A 21,014-nucleotide genomic window follows, 5' to 3' on the forward strand; every position below is an offset into this window, starting at 1 on the left:
TATCTCTGTCAAATAAAAATAAATAAATAAAAAACAAAGCCAACTCTACACTGAGCACAGAGCCAGACATGAGGCTCAATCTCACAATGACAAGATCATGACCTGACCTGAAACCAAGAGTTGTACGCTCAACTGACTGAGCCACCCAGGCGACCCCAGATTTTCAAATTTAATTGCACAAAGTTTTGCAAGGTGCTAAGTCTTTTCATTTCTCCTGTGTGATGTTCTTTCCGCATCATCTTTAATGTTGGTTTTGGTGCTTTCCTCCTTTTTTTTTAAATTAGCCAACTCAGATTTTATCCATTTTATTCTAACTGACCCCATCCCAAACACTCAGGGTTAGGATTAACCAATTCCATTTTCTTGATTTGTTTTGCTTTTAAATTCATGAAGTTTTAAAATTATTTTCTTGTTTCTAACTTCTTAGGATAGTTTGTTGTGCTTTTTCTAACTTCTTCAATTGCATACTGTATTTATTTTCACTGCTTTCTTTACTAATGTGTTTGTTTAAGGCTATGCATTTTTCCACTTAACCCAGTTTTAGCCATATGACTTAAGTTTTTGCTATCTATTAAACTTTATTTCATTATTCAAGATACTGGGGAAATTCTGGTTTACACTTTTTCTTTGATCTCTCCCTGAATTTCTCCCCCAGCCCAATGGGTGATAGGTTTTTCCTTCTAATTCTCTAATTCTTCTCTATTTTTTTTAAGATGTTATTTATTTATTTGAGAGAGAGCAAGAACGAGCACAAGCAGGGGGAGCACCAGAGGGAGAGGGAGAAACAGACTCCCCACTGAGCAGGGAGCCCGATTCGAGGCTCGATTCTAGGACCCTGGGCCCAAGGCAGACACTTGACTGACTGAGCCACCCAGGCGCCTCCCTTCTAATTATTTTCTAATCCTTCTTTTTTTGTTGTGAGTTTTCTAGTTTTCTTGTGCTGTGATTTGAAAATGGTCTGTAATGTTTGTACTTTTTTGAATTTTGTTAGGATTTTCTTTGTGGCCTGTTATCTGTTATCGTAAAAATTCCACAAGCTCATGAAGAAGTTTATCCTGTATTATCAGTGTATAGCATTTCATACAAAATGGCAAAATTAGCTTTATTAAATATATAGTCAGGTCCTCGAAGTCTTTATTTTCAATTTCCTTATCTATCATGGGAGAGATGAGCTACAGTTAAGTCTGTTAGTCCTTGGTATGTGTTGGAAGTTGATGCTCTGATTATTTTGATGTTGTTTTTGGTTATTTTCTCAATCATTGAAGTTTTAGCCTAATTGTGGAGGGTATAAGCCCTTTGTTATCATAAAATCCCCCCATTGGTCTTCATTACCTCATTGAAACTTGGATTCGATTTTGTCCGATATTAATTTCATGAGCCTAGCTTTCTTTTGGTTAACTTCACCTGGCATGTCTTTGTTCATAACTTTCGACCTTCCTGAGAAACTTTGACATATTCTTTTGTTTTCAACCAAAAGTTAGGTTTTGCTTTTTTGACCCAATCTGTAAGGCTTTCTCTTTAAATTGCTTATTTTTTTTTAAGATTTCATTTATTTATTTGAGAGAGAGAGAGAGAGAGAACGAGCAGTGGGGAGGGCAGAAGGAGAGAGAGAGAGAAGCAGACTCTCTACTCAGCAGGAAGCCCAGGGCAGGGCTTGATCCCAGGACCCAGAGATCATGACCTGAGCCGAGGGCAGACATTTAACCAACTTAGCCACCCGGGTGCCCCTAAATTGCTTCTTAAAAAAAAAATTCCACATACACTTATTGAAATAAGAGATGCTTTGTTTTAATTCTCTCATGTTCTATTATCTGTTTTTAACATTTTCTCTGTTCTTTCCAATTTGATACAAGCATTATGTTTGCATTGCTTCACATTACTTTGTATCTATGTGTTTCTGGTAGTTTTTAGCTTTATAATTTTAGCTTGCCTTTATACTTTTAGATAATATTTTAAACCTCCACTTCCTCATTTGTCAATGTTAGAAAATGTCTCACCCAGCTTTTCCAGAGATCCCACCCACTCCCCTCCTTGCCAAAAGTGGGGCTGGGGGACAACCACCATGCACCTCCACCTGTCACAGCTGCCCTCAGGAGGCTTATCTGATTTATTTTCTTTACTGTCTCCTCTTCTGTCCAGTTCCTTTTATGACAGGGGATGGTTAGAGTGAGGTGGTTGAAACCAGTCTACACCTCCTTTCCTGCTTTCCTGCCATTTGGGAAAAACACTGGCCAGCCCTTCACTGTTTTCCCGCACTCTTCTAGAACAGATTGGTGAAGGCAAGGGGCTTCTCCTCCAGGGGGTGGGGGAGCCTTCTCTCCAGGCTGGGGCTCATCCCTCAGTTGGCTTCTCTCCAAACTGGGGATATTACTCAGATTTTTCAGCATTTTCACCTTTACCTTCTACCCATTCTTCAACCCCTCTTCTTGGAATACAGGGTGGAAGCTGCTTGTTGATTCCATGAAGCTTCTCTGTTTCCTCGATTGGCATTTTAAAGCTATAACATGAGGTCGTAAAACCTCCCTGTCTTCTTCTAAATGTTCCTGGTGGGTTTTTTTTTTTTTTTTTCATCTAGATTTTGTCAATTTTTTGTTCATTTTGTTATATTAGGATAGGAAAAGTCCGTCTTTTTGTTTCTCTCCACCTTTATAGTCCTGAAAATTCCCTTGTTCTTTACAGCATAATATTCTGTATAAATGTACTGTAATTTAACTCAGCATCCTCTTACTGATAGAGCAGTTAATTAATTCATGGAGCAAGTAATTAATGCCCGGTGTGATAAGGAAGCAGGGAAATGATCATGTTTACATAGAACTGGTGGAGTTTTTAATTGATACAGTCCCCAAAAGGTGTGCTCTATCAAAGATCTTTAAAAACATCTGGGCTCTTTAATTCAGAAATCCCATGCATAAAAATTGATGTTAAGAAAATAATTATAGCAGAGCCTAATGATTACTAATGCAAGAATCTTCACTGGTGCTTTATTTGGAAAAGCAAAAATGTTAGAAATGCAATTATTCAACAATAGATGACTGGTTAGAAAATTATGGTACAGGTGTGTGATGAGATCAATGCAGCCATTAGTTACCATGAGGGGGGTAAAGAGACCTCATGTTGTTTGCAGAGAGGCCATCCGAGGTACCCTGTCCATTGTGTTTTTCATCTTTTTTCACTGGCCTTACAGTAAGTGGAAATAATGCCTAGATTCTGGCATTAAAGTAACTCCTAGTCCTGGTTCTGATAAAGGTAGGACCACTCTAAGTGTGTGAATGTGTGTGTGTGTATGTGTGTGTGCACATGCATGCATACACACATGCTTCCTAGGTGTGTTTGCAAAAGGAGATAAGCTAGAGAAAATTGTTTTTACCAACGTCACTTCCATGGGGAGTGCTGAATGTATTTTTTTTTAAGATTTTATTTATTTATTTGACAGAGAGACACAGCCAGAGAGGGAACACAAGCAGGGGGAGTGGGAGAGGGAGAAGCAGGCTTCCCGCTGAGCAGGGAGCCCGATGCGGGGCTCGATCCCAGGACCCTGGGATCATGACCTGAGCCGAAGGCAGACGCTTAACGACTGAGCCACCCAGGCGCCCCGCACTGAATGTATTGAAAGAAATTTCTTGATAAACTACTTAGAGTATGAAATACAAATGCCCTGATTTTGCAAGAGACAGACAGCAGAATCTTCTGGTTCACTCCAGAAGTGGAAAGCGAGGAGTGGGAAGATGTGTCAGCGGTTCCCAAGACCACTCTCAGGTTTGATGATTTTCTAGAAGGACTCCCAGAACTCAGAAAACCTGGTATAGTCACAGTTAACGTTTGTTAAAGGAATACAGATTAAAAGGATACAGATTAAACCAGCAAAGGGAAAAGCTGCCCAAGCAGAGTCCAGGCGCTGGCTTTCAATCGTACCTCCAAGTGGGATCATGTAGACGACACTTAATTCTCCCGGCAGTGACGTGTGACAACTCACACAGACTGCTGTCAGCCAGGGAGGCTCCCCTAAGCCTTGGCATCTGTAGCTTTTACTGGGGGTTAGTCATGTCAGGACTGTGTGACTGCCCTTCATTACCCCGTCTCCAGCCTGTCCAGAAGTCCCACGGATAGAGCATGGCCCGGAGTCCCCACCCCAAATCACACGTTCGCATAAGCTATCTGGCAGGGCCCAAGGCTTCAGGTATACAAAGACACTCTTCTCAAGCAGGTTATTCCAAGGGCTTAGAGGTTATCTTCCAGGGGCAGATCAAAGCCAGTCTTCTTTATGAAATGTGCAGGGTTTGACCATCTTAAGCCTGCTGAGGGAACAGGGCACAGAAGGGAGGGACGAATGAAAACAAGATGTCGGAAGACTCTTGTGGACTGACTGTCCTGCCTGTAATCCCCAAATCTCTGAGAAAAGCCTGTAAGAAGTCCTGAAATGCTTTCTGTAAACGCTTGCTGTGAGCACTTAGTTTTGCATCAGAGAAAAAGTGTTCGTTTGGGGCGAGGGTGGTGGGAAACAAAAGTGGAAACAGAAAAAAATGGGGGGGGGTGGGGGGTAAGCCACAGGACCAGAGGGAATTGTGCAGGGGTTTGCTGGCAGCTTCCACCGTTGGGGGAGCCCGGCTGGGGTGGACAGGTGGGTTTTGACGAGGAGAAGGGGCAAACGTATTTTGTAAGCATCCTTTCTCTGTCTTCTTTGTATGACTCGTTGTACTTTTTCTCAAGGAGTGGCTTTCCGCCCTGGCCATACATTCCAATCACCTGGAAAGAATTTTTTAAATGGCCCCGCCCCAAATGAATCAGAGTCTCTGGAAATCAGGGCTGGGCATTGTTTTGTTTTGTTTTGTTTTAATTTGTGGACCAATCTAATGCATAGACAGTGTTGGGATCCACTGCTCAGAAGCATCCGTCGCAGTCTTGTTTCCAGGTTACCTTCAAACAGAGTTTTTCAACCTCACCACAGCTATTTTGGCCCAACCATTCTGTTTTGGGGGCTTGTCTTGTGCATTGTAGGATGTGTGTTTAGCGGCGCCCCTTGACCTCTACTCCCTCTATGCCAGTAGCACCCCACTCCCCAGCTGTGACAATAAAAAATGTCTCCAGACACTGCCACTGTCCCCTAGGGGGTCAAAATCATTTCTGGCTGAGAACTGCAGCCTCACAAGAATTATTGGAGGTGCCACTTGCAGGAAATTTTCTCGGGGGGGACAGATCTTTCTTTGCCCCTCCTCCGCCTACACTCTGCTGGTGTATCAATCAAATCCGTGTGAGGTGCTGCTGGTACAAGGCAGCTGATGCGTGGTCCACGATCAGTGGAAAGTTACGAGCAGTCGTCCTGCAGAAATGACACATACCAATGTAAATTGGAAATTTTCTGAGTGCTTCTGAGAAATGGTGTTTAAAGCACAGGCTGGGAAAAAGAGGAAAAAATCACAGCCGGGGAACAAATCGTAACTGCAACATTTTATTCACCGAGTTATCTTGGTTTTGTAGTTAGCTGTTACTAACCAAAGCCAGTCTAAAAAAAAAAGGTGGCTGAAAATAACACCACCATATTGTTCATGGGTCTGTGGTCAGCTGGGTGGCTGTGCTGGGCTTGTCTGGGCTCACTCATGTGCCTCTGGTCAGCTGCATGTTGGAGAAGTGGTTTGCTGATATTAGCTGGGCTCCGTCACTTGCCTGGGTCTTAGCCAGAAAAACTGGACTCCTCTCCACCTGGTCTCTCTTGTTCTGCAAAAGGCTAGCTAGGCCTTGTACACATGGTGATGTCAGGGTTAGGAGCACAGCTGGAACCACACATGGCCTGGGCCCTTCATCCCTTCCCCTGCATTCCTTTGAGCCCAGAAGATCACAAGGCCAGCGGGTGGGAAAACAGATTCTTCTCTTGATGGCAAGGGCTGCAAAGTCATTTGCAAAGTGACAGCCCCGGGGGGGATGGAGAACTGTGGTCATTTCTGCAATCTCCCACACTTGGGCAAGCTTCTTAACCTCGGTAAGCCTCCATTTTCTCAGCTGTAGAACGGGGCAGGGAGTATGGTCCGCCCCAGAGTTGTGAAGACTGCATGCCTAGTGCGCAGTTAGCGCTTGCATACCATAGCTAAGGTGACTGTCTTGTCGTTCTGCTCTTTAATATATTTCAATGGTTGCACTTCCCTTGGGGAATGAAATCTGAATCGAAAGCCTGCATGATTCGGATCTTGTCAGTCCACCCCCTCCCCGCGTCCCTACCCCATGGCAGTGACTGAACTATTCAAGTTGCCTGAAGGTACATCATCCTGCCCCATGCCGCCATGTTTTCACTGATACTCTTCCTTCCACCGGAAACACCCACCTGTCTCCTAGGCCCCTGAACACAGGTGCCATTGAGACCCCATCTGCTCTAGGGCCTGCTTCTTGCCCCAGCCCTCCCCCTCTGAGAAGAGCTCATTATTCGCTCTTCACAAAGGTCAGCGGTGACTTCAGGTGGGACACACAGGGAGTACTGGGTATCATCGAACCATCAACCTCCCTTCAGTTTTTCAATACTTTTGATCACACAGGGAAGTTTCCTTTGGGTTCTGGTGTGTCTTTAACATCCCTGGAATCCTTGCCAGCCTCCTTTTTGTTCAACAGAAAGTGAGCCTGGGTCTCAAACCTTTCAGGAGGAAAAAAGGATTGGTCCCGAATTGTTTCCATCACTTTTATTTTTATAGTTACTTTCTTTCGTGGCAAGAGATACGAGTTTTACATTTTTCATGGCACTATAAAGGCTCCTTCAAAACTGCCTTTATTTGACCAATAAAAAAAGGAACCAATTTAAAGGAGAAAACCTTAAATAAATATCAATGTGGGTGGTACTCAGGACAAAAATAGAGAGGGGGTAGTAGAGTGACAAGTTTGGGGAAATCCTGAAATGGATCAGCTGTACAATCTCTTATAGTAAAAACCCTCCGGTGCTTATAGGTTTCCCTTGTTGTTGGTGGAGTCATGCTTTTGTCTGGCACTGGATCCACAGTCTCTGAGGGCAGAGACCAGGCCTTCTCAGTCTTTGACACCAGCTCCTCACAAAGGTGCTGGCCAATTCAGCACTCCGATACCGTTCGTGGGAGACAAGGGAGTAGCCAGTGATTCATAATCCTGTACTGAGCCGGATTGCATTATCCTCGTGGTGATAGTAGGAGAAGAGGAGAAGAAGGAGTACTGACAGTAGCAGTTGTAGTAATAGTAAGAGCAGAAACAGTAAGAGTACCAGGAGCGGTCATGGTAGTAATAGTTGCAATCATTTACTGAACACCTGGTGTGGGTCAAGTATTGGACTTAATTCTATATGCATCTGCTCATTTGTTCTCATTGCAACCCTACAAGCTACTCTTACTACCTCCATTTTACAGATGAGATATTGAAGCTTAATGAGCTCAGATAATTGGCTGGGAAGTAGCAGAACTGAGAGCCTAAGGTCAGTCTGACTCCCAGGTTTGCGCTCTTCACGACCAGAGACAACTCCTCCCTCAAGGGTTTCCATAGTGCAATGCCTTGTACCTTTCCAAAGGCAACGGAAACTCTGCTTCAGCAATTCATGTATAATTTAAGGGAATTCTGAAGCAATTTGAATATTTAAATTATGTCTTATCAAGACAACATAAAAAAAAAAAAAAGCTGCTTCTCTTCAATCTACTACAATCCCCAGAATTTCAGTACAGTATCTGAGATCCCTCCCGTCTCTACTCCGTCTCCAAACACCCGCAGCCCTACCCATGCCATCTCCAGCTTCTGGTCTCTCGTTTCACTGAAGAAATGAGATTCAGGTGGAAAAATACTGGCACAAGCTTGACCGAGGTTCTCTAATAAAGACACTGTGCATCATGCATCAGCTGCTGGCTGTTGCCATGGTGACAGCCACAATTTCTCCCAGACAGCTTGGGTCTGAAGGGAGGGTGGACCCTAGGGGAGCAAGTGGATTTCTCCAACCTGTCAGTCCCTCTCACCTTTCCTGTTCCTCCCACCTCCCCCACTCCCACCAGCCCCCCGCCCCACACTTCCCACTTCCTTAGATGATGCTGACAGCAGGTACCAGCACCCCCCCATTGTCATTAGCATTTGGCCCTGAGCCCAGTGTTCTGGCAGCACATTCCTCACCTTCTGCGCCAGCCAGTCTCCTTTCCCCAGCAGCCCTCCATCAACCTCAGCATCAAGGTCACCCCCCGGGGCCAACAGTGACGGAGCACCCCCTTCCTTCTTGGGTGGGCATTGCACTGGCTGATGCCTCACTATTGTCTGAGCCATTTAGGGTAATGAGATTGTGATTCTGCAAGAAGAGGGTGTCCCTTGGGGCTCCCAGGTGGCTCAGTGGGTTAAGTGTCTGACTCTTGGTTTCAGCTCAGGTCATGATCGCAGGGCCGTGAGATTGAGCCCCACGTTGAGCTCTGTGCTCAGTGCGGAGTCTGCTTGGGATTCCCTCCCTCCCTCTGCCCCTCCCCCCCTCAAAAATAAAAATAAATCTTTAAAAAAAAAGAAAAGGGGTGTCCCTAGGAGAACAGATAAGGGGAAACACCAGTCCTTGGAGGGGTTAGAGATTTGTTTGGTTTAGGATTCATTGATTAGGTTCTCCTGGATAAAAGGACAGGGTCAAGATGAGCACAAAATATCCCAGAAAGGTGAGAAAAGAATCAAAAAAGTTCCCATGTCGAAGCAGCTTGGAGCCTGAGCACTGAGGATGGTAGTGGTGATGATGCAGATGAGGATAAGGATGTTGATCCCTATGATGACAACAGACCATTTATTGAGCATTTACTATGTGCCAGACACCATACTAAGCACTTTGCGAGCATTATTGCACATAATCCTCACATTAACTATGCAGTAGCATGTACTAGCCAGGTGGCAGGTACTGTTCCTACACCCAGTTCACAGGTGGGATTATAAGACGTAGACAAGTTAAGTATCTCACCCCAAGGAAGAACAACCCCACAAATCCAGAACATGGGCCATTCTGCAAGACAGTTGGCCTGGACGCCTCAAAAATACTAATGTCATTTACAAAAGGGTAGGGATCTTTCCTAGAAAAAAGAAGAGTAAAGAGGCTAAGAACCAAATGCAGTTTGCGATCCTACCTTCAGCCCTGATATGAAAAATAAAAACAGTATAAAACACATTTGAGGCACACTTGGTGAAATTTGAATATGGACTGCATATTAGATGACATTAGGAATCATTGTTAATTTTTACTAAGTGTGATACTAGTATTGTGCTTATGTAGGAGAATGTACTTATTTTTAGGTGACACAGGCTGTGATATTTAGGGGAGAAGTATCATGATGCCTGTAATTTACTTGTGCATATACTTACTCCATGATGTTTTCTAATAGCCAATTCTCTGATTTCTCTGGACTCTAAGGAGGGGTCCTACAATTCAACTCAATTGTGACCCTAACTACCCAGAGTCAGCACAGGCCCCACAGGGTCCACAAGACTGCCCCACTTGAGATACCAGTCACAAGCCCCAGGTTTTCACCTCTACTTCTGACTGCCCAGGCTATAAATTCAGGGGTCCCTACAGTCCCCTCCTCAGGTTCGATTATTCTCTAGAATGACTCAGAAGTCAGGAAAGCATTGTCCTTATATTTACTAGTGTATGACAAAGGGTGCAACTCAGGAACAGCCAAATGGAAGAGATGCACAGGGCAGGGTCGGGGAGAAGGGCGCAGAGCTTCCATGTCCTCTCGGGACGCACCACCCTCCCAGGCTTTCAGGGTGTTTGCTAACTCCAAAGCTCTCTGAACCCTGTCATTTGGAGGTTCTTATGGAAGTTTCATCACATAGGCAGGATTGCTGAAATAGTTGGCTATGAGCGACCGACTCAAATTGCCAGCCCCTCTCCCCTCCCCAGATGTGGGAGGATGGGGCTGAAAGTTCCAACTATCTCATTGTGCCTTCGTCTTTCTGGTCACCAGCCCCCAGTCCAGGAGCTATCTAGGGACCCCCAGGCAGCAGCCATTCATTAGCATACGAAAGGCACACTTATCATTCCCAGGGATCCAGGGGTTTTAGGAGCTCTGTGCCAGGAACCTGGGACAAAGGCCAAATATTGATTTTTGTTATAATATCACACTTATGCACACACATACATATATAGCAAATATAGCAAATATAGCAAAATGTTAACAACGGTTGAACCCTGGTGGTTCATCATTGGGTTATCAGTAGCATATCACATGGGTCGTGATAGTACTATTATGAAATTTTTCATAATAAGTGTGAGTAAAAGTAAAGAAAGATTGAGTAACTTGTCCAAGGTCCAAGGTCACATAGCTAGTAGGTGTCAGAAGTGAACTGTGATCTGAGCCACCTGGCTTCAAACCCTGTGTTCCAGAACCTTGTTCTGTTGCTCACCTTAAAAATACCAGCGGTTCCCTTTGCAAGGGGCCATGTACTCAGACAGTAAGGAATCAGGTTCTGGCATGGTGGGAGAATCCCACCCTCCAAGCAGTGAAACAACCTTTCAACTATTCAAGAGATATTTTTGTGAGACAACTATGGAACTGTCAGTGGCTAAAGGAATGCAGTTATGAATGAAAACAGACAAAGTCCCCGCCTCTGTGCAGCTTACATGGCAACCACTTTAGACTACATTCTTAGCAGCAGAGTCTGGCATCAGATACTACTTGAAACATATTTCTGGGTGCAGCCTAGGAAGGGGAGTCGGGAGCTATAGTCTGTAATTTTCGTAGCATCAAAATGTCTGCAGTATCAATAACAGCATCAACATTAGCAATATTATCGAGAGTATTTCTTAAAAGCACCAAGTCCAAAATTTACTTTCAACACTAGACTTAACAAGCCCGAAAGTATTAAAGTAATCCTGTGGCCAACCGTGAACTGTGGCTGGGTGCCGCTGCCGAGCATGGTAAGGGAGGATCGTACCGTGCATCTCCCTAGCCCAGGAAAAGATCCAAATTCAAAATGTGAAGTATGGTTTCTACTGAATGCATATGGCTTTCACACCAGCATAAAGTCGGAAAATCCAAGTCAAACCATCGTAAAAATGAGGGGACATCTGTATTGGTTGAAACATCTACTCAATCTTGAAGACATTCCAGTGACACATATGTAGATAAAAAAAAGTAAACTAGTAGATTATCAATGAATAAAAAATAAAATCTTGGGATTTGTGAAGATATTTAACAGCCTGAGATGAATTACAAAGATCAAAGAGCTCAGAAGAAAATGCTTCTCGAGATAACAAAGATTTACTGCCAAGAAAGCAGCAATGTTTGAAAAATGGTCTATACTCAAGGAGATAAAAGGGCAGATATTAAAACAAGGGTGAAAAGAAAAAATGGATACAAAGGATCAACTTCGTCAAAATTGCAGCTGAAGGCAGGAAAAGCAGAAATGACACAGGAGAAAGGTGTATCAATACAACAAAAGAAGAACTTGGGAAATGAACAGGAAATTAATCAAGAAAGGATAAAAAGTGAAGGGGGGAAATCAGAGGGGGAGACTAACCATGAGAGACCATGGACTCTGAGAAACAAACTGAGGGTTCTAGAGGGGAGGGGGTGGGAGGATGGGTTAGTCTGGTGATGGGTATTAAAGAGCACACGTTCTGCATGGAGCACTGGGTGTTATACGCAAACAATGGATCATGGAACACTACATCAAAAACTAATGATGTATGGTGATTAACCTAATAAAATAAAATTAAATTAAATTTAAAAAGAAAGGAAAAAAAGTAAGAGAAGAACTGGATCATGGAGCTTCTGACTTCCCTGTGGTGAGAAAGAACTGGCAGTGAGTCTTAAACTAAAATTAATGATATAACACAACAAAGGTTCACTCCCCGGAATTGAAGGAGAAGATGGGAGGAGCTACACAGATTCCCCTGGAGGGTGTACTGTTCTAGATGATCAAAGCCTGGTTGAGGGGACATCACACCAGACCAGCGTCTCCCAAGGAGTGAAATCTACAGATTGCAAATCATTTTTATTGACAATAACATTTCGCAAAACTTAACTGTCTTTGGGTCCTAAATGCAGGTCCATGTCTGAACATGGATTAATAAAATGAAATGGGGGTTGGGGAGGGTGGTTGAAAATAAAAACAAAACAGCTGTGGGGGTAGGATTATTTGGAAGGCAAGTAAAAATGAAAATGCCCGGCAAATTAGTTCTAAAATTTTCCAGCCCTGGGTACCTCTTTCTAAATGCTACTTCCCAACAGAAAGCCCTTCAGGTAGAATGCTAAGGTTTACCAATGGTTTACTTTTTTATTTCCAACCCGTAGGTGATTCAAAAGTAAAATAGTAGTAAATGATTTGGTACCAGGGAGGTACCAGTTTTCCTGGGTGGAATTAATCTGGGACGAACAAGAAAGGGATCTTGCAAATAATAGAGCCTTATAATGGTAATAAGTGGAGGTGGAGCATAATCTTCTCTCCATTGCAACTCAGTAACGCGCAAAAGCAGGTACATTGTTCAATGTATTGTGACAAAAGCTGACACCCTGAAATGTAATCCTTTTAAGCATGAATGTTCTCTGAAAGCACCCCTCCCCCAATACACACGTGTACATTGGTCTAAATCTGAGCAATCATGTTCATAAACTTTTTTAGAAAAGGTCACCAGAAGGTTAGGGAAAGGGCTACCAAACTAACCATTTTGGTTAATCCACTCCAGTTCTCCAACCAACATCACCAATTTCATGCAGTTTTCTGATCCCAAGGGGGACAGGGGAGATCAAAGAAGCAAGGCCTCTGGTGGGCAGAGAGAACAAATGGAAATTGCAAGAGAAGTACCCGAAGATATTTCACCCGAGGAAAGCTAGGATTCTTCCTACTTAAATAATAAATGCCCGAATTTCCTAAGATTCCAGGTTGCTAAAGGATATGAAGGCATTCCGGCTTTGGAAGAAGATTCACGTTAGATATGGGATGTTGAGTACCCACGTGGGATCCAGGATCCACAGCCACCATGGTGCTCCTTCGCTTCTCTGCTCACTGGAGGTCACACAGCCTCACCATCACATCCCAAGAAAGATGTGCCACCCTGGCTTTTCTTCCTTTTCTTTACCCACCTGTCAAAAGCAATCCTATTCTTCTTGCTTAATGGAATGATTCCCAACCACAGCAACAGGACTGAATGGAAAAGGAATTTCTGGCGCCCTCCCAGATGCTAAAATAACTTCAAGGATGGACATTTAATTCAGATAATGCCTCAGAATTCACATATGTGCCAGTGGGGTGAAAGTCGAGGGTGATTTGCACTCACTATCTCTGCTCTTCAGCCTTCTCTTCTTCCCACTCACCACTTCTGAAACTGTTCTCATCACAGTCTCCACCTGAAACTCTTCTCATCACGGTCACCGATGACCTCCTTTTTGCGCCAAGGGACATATCTTGATTTATTGACTCTGTGGGACATTTATGATCACTCCTTTATTTTCCAGTTCTTCTCTCCTGCAGAATCCATGACATCCCGTCCTTGTCTCTCTGACTACTCTTTTATCTTCTCTTTCCTTTTTCCTCCTTCCTTTTGCCCTTCTCTTTCCTTTCCGCCACCCCTTAGATGTTCCCACTTGTCAGAATTCCACCAGCCTTCTATTCTCTCTATAGTCATTGATGTAGCTTTAAATACCACCACCATGCCACTGACGCCTTATCTTCTGTCTCCAGTTCAGGTATCACTTCTGAGGTCCTAGGCTGGTGTCCAGTTGACTCTCAAATATCACCTGGTTGCCAGATATATTCCTTAAACTCAACATGTCCAACACTGGGCTTACTCTCCTTCCCTAAGTCTGTTCTCCCTCTAGTTTTCTTCCCCTCAGGCAGAGGCACCAGAGTCCACCAGTTACCCAACTTTGAAACATGGGAGTCATCCTGAACTCCTCCCTCCCCTTCACTCACCACATCCAACCGGTCACAGGCTGCGGTGAGTTTACCTGTGAAATCACTTGTGAATTGCATGACCACTGTTTCTTGTTCCTTATGCTCATAATCTCTCTAGTTGCCTTGTCTTGCCTCTGCTATACTATAAACTCCATGAGGTCTGTCTTCAGCTTGGTCTGTCTTGTTCAGCATTTTATCCCCAGGACCTAGGGTAGTGCTTAGGCACAAAGTGGGTGCTCAGAATATATTTGCTGAATTGATGGACAGCCCCTGCCTTGAACAGGTTATGCTTCCACTGTTCTCTCTCTCTTCATATCCATGGTTCATGTGATTGCTGGATTACCGTTCCAATGGTAGATAACCTCCAAGATGGTTCCCAGTGATTCTTGTCTTCTTATGTTCATGCCCTTATATAATTTCCTCCCCTGACGCTTGGGCTGGGCCTAGTGAATCACTTCAAATGCACTGAATATGCCAAAAAAGCAATAGAATGTCACTTCTAAGATTAGGTGATGAAAAGACTCTGGCTTCCATTTTGCATGCCTTTTCTTGCTTGCTCTCTCTGAGGGAAGACAGCTACTATGTTGTGAGCTATCCAGTGGAAAGACCCACGTGGCAAGGAACTGAGGAAGACCCTCCAGTCAACAGCCAGCAAGGAGACCTGCCAACAACGGTGTGAGTGAGCTGGGAATAAGATTCTTCCTCACTTGAGCCATCAGATGAAACTGTAGTCCCAGCCAACACCTTGCCTGCAGCCTTGTGGGAGACCCTGATCCACAGAAACTGTAAGATAATAAATACTGATTGTCTTAAGCTGCTAAATTCCACAGTGATTTGTTCTGTAAATATAGATAACTAATATTAGTTATATAGATAACTAATATGTGACCTAAGGCTTAATTTCAAATTGCAAGCTCTAAACCCTCTAATAGCCTATGTTAACTGTGGTATATTCATACTATGAATACTCTGGAGTGGTTAAGAAACGCTAAGTCCGACTATACTAATGTGAAAAGGCTTTCAAGACATTGGATTTTAAAAAGCAAGGTGCAGAGTAATACTTATCGTAGTATTACTATTAGTAGTATTTTTTCATTCATGTAAAAGAAAAAAAATCCAACACAACGCACAATATATTGTCTATAGCTACATGTAAGTATATGTAAATGCATGTAAGATGCAAAATAATTCTGGAGGTAAACATATCCACAGATAGCAGTCATTACCTCGGGGTGGTTAAGAAGGACTTAAACTCTGCCTATAGTTTTTGAAAATTTAACTCTAAGAATGTATTTATGTATAGTTTTTATAATGAAAAGGGTAAATATTACTCTAAAAAGGAAGGAAACAGGCATGAAGTTTAGTTGTTCAAAATGGAAATTTCTTTTAATTAGTAAAGCTTATTCCAATAAAACTCAAGTAATACAGACTGTATAAAATAAAAAGATGAAAGTCCATGATAACTCCATCTCCCCAGTTAACCATTACGAACAGTTTGTTCTATATTCTTCCATACTTTTCTCTGAACCTAATGAATAAAAATGGGATCCTATTTCACTTACTGTTCTGTAGCCCGATTTTTTTCCTACTGCCCTTATATGGTGGGCATCTTTCTATACTCATACACATAGAACTATTAATTTTTTTTTGCATATGCTTTAGTATATATCTTTAGGGGTTAGCACAATGCTTGAAGCTTAGTAGTTACTCAAAAAATATCCATTGAGTGCGTTCATTTATGTAGTTACTACATACATGGACAATTGGTTTGATTCTGCAATAGGACATCTTTTTATACTAGTATGATTATTTCCTTGAGATGAATTCCTAAAGATGAAGTCACAGAGTCAAAAGGGCTGTCCTAAAATCTTGAAACATGTTGCCAAATCTCTCTGCATTTAGAGTCTACGAATCGGTGTGCACAAGTGCCTGTGTCCCCCACGCCCCCAGCAGTGTGGGATATAATTCGTCTCTGACATAAGGTTGCCATGGCTCCTCAACTATCGGTATTGTATTGGGGAGCTGGAGACCAGGCACAATGCACTGAGCCTACCCAGTGCACTTGGGAAATCAATGTAAATGAAGAGAGCAATAGGGTCCCAGCAGGAGAGAGAAGGCACACTCAGATTAGGTGATTTGAGGAGCATTTAATAAAGGGACTCTTCCCAAAGGAGGGTAGGGTACCACAACCCCACAGGCATCGTCAAGGACTAAGTAGAGCAGGCTCTGTTGTCACCCCAGGCCGGCAGACGCCGGCAGAGGAGGGCCGAAGTGGAGGTGGGGGAGGCTGCCTGGCAAGGGCTGTCCTAAGGCACCTAGAGGTCCCAAAGGGAGGAAGCTGGCGATTTTTTTTTTTTTAAGATTTTTTATTTATCTATTAGAGAGAGAGCACAAGCAGAGGGGAGGGGGCAGAAGGAAAGGGAGAAGCAGGCTCCCTGCTGAGCAGGGAGTCAACGTGGGACCCGATCCCAGGACCCCGGGATCGTGACCTGAGCCGAAGGCAGACGCTTAACCAACTGAGCCACCCAGGTGCCTGGAAGCTGGCAACTTAATACCCTAACCTCACTCTCCTTCTCCCACCCTCCTCAGTCACCTTCTGGGACTCCCTGTGGGTCAAAACCAATGGGAAGCCAGAGGGCAAGGGCACCCTTTGAATCATCTGTACACTTGGCCTTCCGAGGCCTGAGGCATACAGCATATAGTAAATGCTCAATAAATGTGTCATTGGATGTAACCCTCACAGCAATTCTTCAAGGCAGGCACTTACGTTTCAGTGGGGGAAACTGAGGCTCAGAGAGATGAACTAACTTGCCCAAGGTCACACCAGTTTTTGAGGGCTCCTGAGCTCTGTGCCCTTCAGGGCTACGGGGCTTGGATCTGACGGCAAGTAGGCAGCAGCACGAACCTGTTGTCAGACGTTGAAAATCCCCAACACAGGGTGAAGCTGTGCATCCCAACTGTCCTGCAGCCTCTGTGACACGTGAGGTGGTGGCTCAGGTGCAGTGTGGTAGACGAGTCCCCAGCCACGGCCAGCCGTGGAGGTGCACCTGGGAGAGGCTCAAAGTCTGATTCTGGACACAGCTGCTCCAGTTCAGCTCCCTGCTCTGTCCCCCACCAGCTGGGTAGCTTCGGGCAGGCTCCTTAGTGTCTCCTGGTCCTGTTTCTCCCTCTGGAAAGTGAGGATAATCCTGGTTCTTACCTCAGGGACTGTTGGGAGGGCTTCATGCGTGACAGCGGGGAGTGCCCAGCTCATTTTTCTCGCGTCCGCTCTGACTCACAGAAGTCTGCTGCCTCCTGGCCTTGCTCCCCTGAAGAGCTCCTGAGGCACCGTCTCTCCTTAGTGAGACTCTGCTCCCCAAAGCCAGAGGCGTCTTGTCCAGGGCTGTAAAGAGCCAAGCATTCAGTACTTCCGGCTTTGCGGGCCGTACATCTCTTGTCACCTTCCCAGGACAAAAGCAGCCAGGGACCATCTATCAACGTGGGTGTGGCTGGGTTCCAATAAACCTTTATTTATAGACACTGATATCAGAATTTCATGTCACAAAATAATATTTTTTGGATTCTTTCTCAATGACTTAAAATTTCTAAGATCACTCTTAGTTCACGGGCCATACAGAAACAAGCGGCGGGGCGCCTGGGTGGCTCAGTCGGTTGAGCGTCTGCCTTCGGCTCAGGTCATGATTCCAGGGTTCTGGGATCGAGCCCCACGTCCAGCTCCCTGCTCAGCGGGGAGCCTGCTTCTCCCTCTCCCTCGGCCTGCCGCTCCCCTGCCCCCCAACACTTGTGCTTTCTCTCAAATACATAAGTAAAAGTAAAAAAAAAAAAAAAGCAGCAAGACAGGTTTAGCCGTTAGTCCAGAATTAGGCAACCCCTAGTGGAGGCCCCTTCAGGCACAGCCGAACCCCGAGCAGCGCACCTGAAACCTGACTTTCTTCTGTGTTTGCCACTCAGAGTCAGGCCTGGCAACAAACGCCACCTCCTCGGGTGAAGATAAATCTACCATGAGCCTGTGTGATCCAGCTTCTGGCACTCAGCTCCATGGTGCTGGGATCTTCAGCCCTTCTGGCCTTTTCCCACTTCTTCCAAGGGGCCAACTCCTTCCCTGCCTCCCGGCTTCCAGAAGGGCGCTTCCCCCTGTCCTGAAGGCACTGCGTGATCGTGGGACTGCACTTGTCTTCCTTCCCACTGTACTTTCAAGGCCCAACATAGTGCCTAGCATACAGTGAGTGCTCAATAAACGTGCATCATACTTAACCCCATCACAGTGCCTCGAGGTAGGTGCCTATATACCGAGGGGGAAAACTGAGGCTCAGAGAGATGACTTAACATGCTCAAGGTCACACAGCTAGTTTTGGAGGCTTCAGCGTGCCGTGCTCTCTGTTGCCCCAGAAATCTCCAAGTGCCTCATACTCTGGTGCCGCCGTCAACTATCTGGCAACCTTGGGCAGGTCACTCAGTCTGTGTCTCAGTTTCCTTGTCAGTAAAATGGGCATGATAATAATAACAAGGCCTTTCTCACTGGGTTGTTATGAGGATTGAATGAGTTCCGTAGACCAGCAGTGTGCAGAAATGTGCCTGGCATTAGTCCTTGTCAGCATGAAGCTCTCAGCTGTGAAGGAGACTGAGGAGGTCTTAGGTCTGGGCAAAAGCAGTGGCTTCCTCCTTCAGCCCTGGGGTGACGCTGCCCCCAGAGACCTTGGGGCACAGGCTCCACCGCCCTTGGTGCCAAGGGCCCTTGGAGGAGAGGCCCCCCGGCATTTCTAGTGAAAAGCAGGACCTCTCAGAGTAGGAGGTAAGGCTACCCTGGCTTCGTTGGGGTTAAGTCCAACCAGAACGTGTTTATTTTCCCCTGTGTCTGGAAGGGCCTCTCTGGTCTCCATGGCAACGTGATTTCCTGTCCTGGTTTTCCCTTGGACGAGATACCTGCTGAATGCAGAGGCGTCTGGGCTAAAGCTTGGGGCGGAGGCCAGGGTTGAGGCGGGCCATTTTGACTGCCTCCCCCACGCCGGCCGGGTGGGCCGCCCAGCCAGGGCCCATGTCACAAGAGCCTTTGTTTACCAGCCCAGACATCCAGCTTGAGGGTGACGTCATGGAATCCAACCCGGAATTCTTGCTACGCCCCATTTTCTCTCTGTCTTCCTTTTAGAGGGTTTTGTTTCCTCCTGTGGCTAAGGACACAGAGGCTCACACGCATCCCCGGTTTGCGAAGAATATTTCTAAGTCCCCCTAATCACAGGGCATACCCTGAGTCTGGAAATTTCACTAATGGTCATTCATTCATTCATTCATTTATCCTTTCTTTTTTTTTTAGTAGTTTTTTTCATTCAACAAACACTTGGGTACTGGATTAAATGGAGAACTGTGCTGGAACTGAAGAAAGGAGCAGAACAGACTGGGTCGTTAGTCTTGAGGAGCCTGTCCACTGGAGAGTGGGGACAGGCATGTGGATGGCTACACACTATCCAGTATGCCTCATGCCTTGACACAGGGCTCTGCAGGGCGCTGTGGAACCCCAGTGGGAAGCTCGGCCTCCGCCGCCTGCCTGCATTCAGATTCAGCTCCTAAACTCCATGGCCTACGGCGAACCCTGAGCCTGGGCCTGAGCCTTGGTCTTCTCATCTGTAAAATAGGGAGAGGCACTTGGGAGCATGACATAGCATGGTGGTTAGGAGTCTGCCTTCTGACGTGGCACTGACTAGTTCAAGCTCTCAGCTCTACCACTTAGCAGCTCTGTGTCCTTGGGCAAGTTAGTTAACCTCTCTGTTCAGTGGGGTCTGTCCTAGCACCTGATGCACAGAGCTGCTTGAGGTTTAAATGAGTGAGTGCACGCACCTAGGGCAGTACTCCTAGATCTGTTGTATTATTGCCACTACCTCAAGTGACCCCGGGAACCCAGAAGGAGGGAGACGCTCAGTCTTCATGGAGAGTTGGAGGTTGAGCAGTGAGAGAGGCCTTACCAGAGGAGGTAGCATCTAGATAATTAGCTACTTAACATCTATACCTCCCCCTACTTCCCTGAGGTCAGGGATCATATCTGCATTATTTCCCCATCTAATTCCCACCTCCAAGCACAGTCCGTGGAGTAGGAGATCAGTGAAAATGTGAACAACTGAATGGCCAAAGGGTAAGTCTAACCTCCTTGTCATGCATACAATTTGACTAACACCCACTGTGATGGTTAATTTTTACGTGTCAACCTGACTGGGCCACAGGGTGTCCAAATATTTAGTTAAATATTAGTTCTGGAGGTGTCTATGAGAGTGTTTCTGGTTGTAATTACCATTGGAATTGGTAGACTGCGTAAAGCAGATTGCTAGACCTGGTGTGGGTGGGCCTCATCTAATCTGTTGAAGGCCTGAACAGAATAACGGGCTGAATAAGAAAGAATTTTCTTTCTCTGCCTGACTGTATTCAAGCTGGGACATTAGTCTTCTGCCTTCAGACTCAGACTCAGGCTGGGATTTATACTACTGTCTCTCCTGGGTCTCAGGCCTTCGGACTCGGACTAGAACAATACTGGACTAGAACAATACCATCGGCTCTCCTGGGTTTGGATGTCTCATCCTCCATAATCATGTGAGTCAATTCCTTATCATAAATCTCTTAATCTATACATCCTATTAGTTCTGTTTTTCTGAAGAACCCTGACTAATACATCCATTGTTCACTTAATCTAATTTCTGGAAATTCTTCCTAGCCCACCACCCTAGCCTCTAGTTGTAACAAACCTTAAGATGCCATGGGTTTATAGGCTGTCCCAACTTTCTTGGACATCCTTCTTTCCTTTCCTAGCAGATGGAACCCTACTCATTCATTTACTCATTTACTCACATTTATTCAAAATAACAACTGTGATCATCAGAGCAATAGTGTGTGGGATGCAATGAAATAAACTGTAAAGGAAGTCATGCTGTCCCTTCAGCACACTTTCTACATCCTCTCTGACCTTCTGAAGCACCTTGAGGCCTTGCTCCTCAGGTCCAGGGAAGCAGGAAAAGGGAGAATCTTGATTGATAAAAACCAATTCGGAATATTTCATCTTTTATATCAGTGGTTCAGAAATCTAGACCTATGTCAATCCGAGTGTGGCATTTTCTCAGAGAAAAGGATTGGTTTAAGGATGGGCAATGACCCAACTCAGTCTATTGAGGCCCAGTGAGTTAGACAAGGGC

At 45.1% G+C, this 21,014-nt stretch overlaps 1 protein-coding gene across 10 annotated transcripts in view; it reads left to right on the forward strand.

The window, feature by feature from the left end:
- The window catches only part of TNRC6A (trinucleotide repeat containing adaptor 6A), a 196,662-nt gene that overhangs the window by 43,380 nt on the left and 132,268 nt on the right, over nucleotides 1-21,014 (forward strand). For 2 of the 10 annotated variants that reach the window (XM_032396260.1, XM_032396268.1), the window contains one exon: nucleotides 13,767-14,627. The exons of 5 other annotated variants lie outside the window; for them this stretch is intronic. The gene's annotated coding sequence lies outside the window, so the exon portion shown is untranslated. Of the gene's footprint in view, nucleotides 1-7,423; nucleotides 7,435-11,873; nucleotides 11,878-13,766; nucleotides 14,628-21,014 lie in introns of those variants that run through there. 3 more of the 10 variants (XM_032396264.1, XM_032396261.1, XM_032396262.1) reach the window with 3 other exon arrangements.

Source organism: Phoca vitulina, unplaced genomic scaffold (genome assembly GCF_004348235.1).
Source record: "Phoca vitulina isolate PV1807 unplaced genomic scaffold, GSC_HSeal_1.0 scaffold90, whole genome shotgun sequence".
Classification (NCBI taxonomy): domain Eukaryota; kingdom Metazoa; phylum Chordata; class Mammalia; order Carnivora; family Phocidae; genus Phoca; species Phoca vitulina.